Source organism: Pteropus vampyrus, unplaced genomic scaffold (genome assembly GCF_000151845.1).
Source record: "Pteropus vampyrus isolate Shadow unplaced genomic scaffold, Pvam_2.0 Scaffold203, whole genome shotgun sequence".
In the NCBI taxonomy this organism is placed as follows: Eukaryota; Metazoa; Chordata; class Mammalia; order Chiroptera; family Pteropodidae; genus Pteropus; species Pteropus vampyrus.
In genome coordinates, this window is record NW_011888984.1 from 372896 (window position 1) to 377436 (window position 4541).

A 4541-nucleotide genomic window follows, 5' to 3' on the forward strand; every position below is an offset into this window, starting at 1 on the left:
ACATGTGTAAATATATTTTTTCTGAACCACTGGAGAGTAAATGGTAGACACCATGACATTCTACCCCAACAGTTTGGCAGCCATGTCTTAAGACTAGGACCCTCACCTACAAATCACATACTAGTTCACATCTAAGGGAATTAAGAATTCCGAAATATTATCTACTATCAAGTCAATATTTAAATTTCTCCCATTTTCCCAAAAAACATCTTTTATAGCTGTTCCCAACCCCCCCCCAAAAAATTCAGGATTCAGTGAAAATTCACATGTTTATTTGGTTGTAATAAGGAAATTATATAGTACCTTTTATTCTGGAACACTCTCCCTCAGTCCCAGTAATCCCTTTTTGTGTTCTTCTGAAGGTGAATTTTTCGTGGAACAGTTCTGTTGTACTGTAGATGTCCCACATTCTGTATTTGTCTGATTGTGTTCGTGCTTAATTTGTTTCTGTTTTCTATAAGCTGGAGTGTGGGTCTAGAGCCTAGATGAGACTCAGGTTATTCAATTTAATAGGCACACTCAGTAGGGAATGTTGTGTACTTCTTTTTTTAATTAGTTTATTTTTTTATGATGACACAGGTTAACGAAATCCAATAAGTTTCATCTATACACTTTAACGTAAGGCATATACACACACACACTGTGTGTTCACCTCCCATAGTTAGATTTCTTTCTGTCACCATATATTGACACCCTTTACCCCATCTACCTCTCCCCTCTCCTCCCACCCCCTACCCTCTGGTAACCACTAGTCTACAGTCCATTCGATGAGTCTCTGTCCTGTTCATTTGTTGCTTTTAGGTTTATATCCCACATACAAGTGATATCATTTGATTTGCATCTTTTTCTGTCTGGGTTATTTTGCTTAGCATGATTATCTAGAGGTCCATCCATGTTTTTACAAATAGAAGTATTTCATCTCTTCTTATGGCTGAGTAATATTCCACTGTATATATGTACCATAGCTTCTTTATCCAATCATCTATTGTAGAACACTTGGTTGCTTCCATGTCCTGGCCAGTGTGAGTAATTGTTGTGTACTTCTTAATGAAGCATATCAAATGTCACTGGTGTTGGGGTGTCCCACTATGACGGATGCAGAGTTTCGTTACCTGATTAAAATGGCGAGCACCACATCTCCACATTATAAAAGGATATTTCTCCCTATGCAATTAGCAAGTAATCTGTGCAGTGAGGGATTGGAGCTTGTCAGGAGCTTGTCAGGAGCCTGTTTCACCCTAAGGCTTGAGCATCCATTGATCATCGCAGTCTGGATCAACTAGTATACTTAGCATTTTAAAATTTTTACTTTTCGATTATAATATTATATATTTCAAGAGTACAACATAGTGATTAGACATTTACATAGCTTGCAAAGTGATTGCTCTGTAAGTCTAGTACTCTGACACCATATATAGTTATTACGATATTATTGATTATATTCCCTGTGCTGTACTTTACATCCCATGACTAATTTTATAACTGGCAATTTATACTTCTTAGTCCCTTTCACCTTTTTCTCCCATCCCACCACCCTCCCATCAATTTGTTCTCTGTATCTATGAGTTTGCTTCTGTTTTGTTTGTCTTGTTTTTTTTTTTAGATTCCACATATAAGTGAAGTCATATACAGCATTTGTTTTTCTCTGACTTATTTCACTTAGCATAGTATCCTCTAGGTCCATCCAGTTGTTGCAAATGGCAAGATTTCATTCTTTTTTATGGCTGGGTAATATTCCATTGTATATATTGAGACAGATGGCAAAACTCAGATCATAATAGTTCACAGGATAGAAATAATCCAGAGTGTTTTCCATAATGAAGGCCCATGAGACCTGACTGCCTTCTATTCACGTGCCCTTCCTTTTTAGGAAAATTTGGCCTCAATTCACATCCCACGGTTATGGTATTGCCTTACCCCAATGGTCCATCGTTTCAACAAGACAATGTCAGTACTAAGACTTCTAAGAATGAGTCTTCCTAGCGCTGTGACTACACTATCCCACCAAAATGTTGGTCATCAATGCATCCTTCATATTGATTAATGACCCAAAGAGGGAATTGTGAATGAAAAGAGGGCTATGTACTAAATCTGACAAAGTCCAGTGTCAGAATGTATCCTCACAGGGTGATCTGATCATAAATTACTAACTGAGCAGGTCATGGTGGGTAGTCATACCGCAGGCCTATTAAAGGGTTATCTTTGCCCTAAGCAAGCACCGTCCATTGTTCTTACACATCTAGGTTAACACACCTTTGAAATGCCTCTTTTTCAGACCCCTCAGAAGAGTAACCATCCTCAAGAGAGCATGTAATCTTGTTCAGTATCCTGTTGTCTAACCCTATCTTGCTTTCTCCCACTTTCATGTAATCTTCCTTACATTTCCTCCTTAATTCCAAAAGCATAAAAGAAGCTGCAAAACTGTCATTTGCTGGAGCATTTAAGAGCTTGCTTCCCAGCATGGCATCAGTTTTGGCTCAGATAAACTCATAAAAATTCTCTATAGGTTTGGACATTCTTACGTCGACAATATGTACCACACCCGCTTTATCCATTCATCTATCAATGGACACCTAGGTTGCTTCCATATCTTGGCAATTATAAATAATGCTGCATAATATAGGTAGCATTTCTGAGAGCTTACTTTCATCAAAAGAGTTATTCACAATGAACAGTTCTTCCCACAGCTTCAGAAGAGTTAGCAAATGAGCTACTTGAAGAAGGTAAATCCCACTGTCAGTTTATCAGACAAGTATTAAACTGCTGTCTACCTATACCCCCCTGCCCATCCCCTTGATAAGCACCTGTGCTATTACAACAGCTATTACCACGAACAAAAGGACACATCACACGCCACTCTGAGCATACTGCACAAATTGTTCTATTTAATCCTCAAAACAATCCTCTGCACCAAACATTATTTCCCTCATTTTAATAAAGATGAGGAAACCGAGACTCTAAGGGATTAAAACCCTTGCCCAGGGTCACACAGCTAATTAGAGAATAGAACCCAAAATGTGACCCCCAGTGGCATCCCGCCTCCACTACTACCTTTTGACACCCACAATTGAATCCTACTGCCCAGAATTTGCTGAATCTGGTATAGTGCTCTTAACAGATACGATCTTATTTTAATTTTCCTAACCCAAGAGGTATGCAAGATCACCATTTAACAGACTTCGTGTGGCTCAAAGCAGTGAAGCATTTTTCCAAGGTCACACATCGAGTGAGTGGTGAGTCAGAAATTGAACCCAGGCCTTTCTGGTCTAGCGTGTAGACCCCTTTGGGGGCTGGTTGCGTAATAAGCTCACCTGCTGGGTTCGGCAGGTGCATGGGTAGGTGTGAATGGCCCGCACCTTGACAACCTAAAACTCTTCGCCGCCACTTCCTGCCAGGCCAAAGAGCCTCCCCACCTTCTCTACTCCTCACGCAGCCACCGGGCATGCGCCCTAAAGCCAACCTTCCCTCAGTTGGAACCTGCCCTCCACAGGCTCCGCCCATCACCGCCCAGGACCAATCCCTGGGTGGAGGGCGGGGCCACTACGGGAGTGGGCGGTAGCTAAGAGGAGTCAGGAGCCTAGAGTCGTGCGCCGGAGTCAGAACTGCGTCTCTCGACCCAGGCGCCGGCTGCAGAAGGAGAGCTAGCGAGCGATGCTGCCGCCGCCGCTTCCTGATTGGCTGCGGGTGGCTCCCTCTTCGTCCTGATTGGCAGCTTCTGAGCTGGGTATGTAAACGAAGGGAAGGGGCCTAGGAAAAGACGGGATACTGGTGCCCGGGTCCTTTGGCAGGTTCGATCCCCAGGTCCGGTTGGTACGTGCCGGGGCAGCCCAAGATCGAGACGCGCGGGCCTTTAAGTGTCGCCAGCCTCAGCTGAGCTGGGTGAATCACGCCGCAGCCCGGGAAGGGGGCGGAGGCGCCGGCTCTCTGGCTCCGGCTGCGTGACTCACCCGCCCCCGCCGCCGCCGCTTCGGGAGGAGCCGCCTCCACTGCCTTCCGGTAGCGAGCGGAGGCCGAGAGGGCAAAACAGCCCCGGGTGGTAGACAAGGAACGACGGCCGGGACGCGGGGCTGCGTAAAGAGTCTTGGGGTCTAAGGGGCTGGTATTCCCGGGGGAAGGCCCGCCTGGCGCCGCTAGGGGGCGCGGAGCCCAGGGGGCGGAGTCGGGGTCGGGGGCTGAATTCCTGCGGTTCCGGAGCTCCCGGGTCTACCGCGAAAGAGGCGAAGACCCAGTTCTGAGTTGTGTGAGGGGTCACTCTTAAGATCCTGCTGCACAAGGGCCTGGAGACTGGACCCTGCAGGCTGCCTGGCCCAACAAAGCAGCTTGGGCCAGGGATTCAGAACTTTAGGGAACCCCCCGCCCCGGGGAAAGTGTGGGTCCTCAAACTTCTCAGTGACTCTCGTGCCCATCGGGATTTCCCGGCAAGCTGTGTCCACTCTGCCTCACAAATAAATCCGGAATCGACCAACTTCCTTACATGTTCGCTACCGCCTTCTACTCCAAGCGACCATCATCACCCGCCCCGAAGTGTGCGGTGTAGACTC

The 4541-nt window shown here is 45.8% G+C and overlaps 1 protein-coding gene across 1 annotated transcript in view; it reads left to right on the top strand.

Moving 5' to 3' along the window:
- The first annotated feature begins 3528 nt into the window (after nucleotides 1-3528).
- Nucleotides 3529-4541, top strand: part of SERTAD1 (SERTA domain containing 1) — a 2902-nt gene continuing 1889 nt past the window's right edge. The window contains exon 1 of the mRNA XM_011372212.2: nucleotides 3529-3724. The gene's annotated coding sequence lies outside the window, so the exon portion shown is untranslated. The remainder of the gene's footprint in view (nucleotides 3725-4541) is intronic.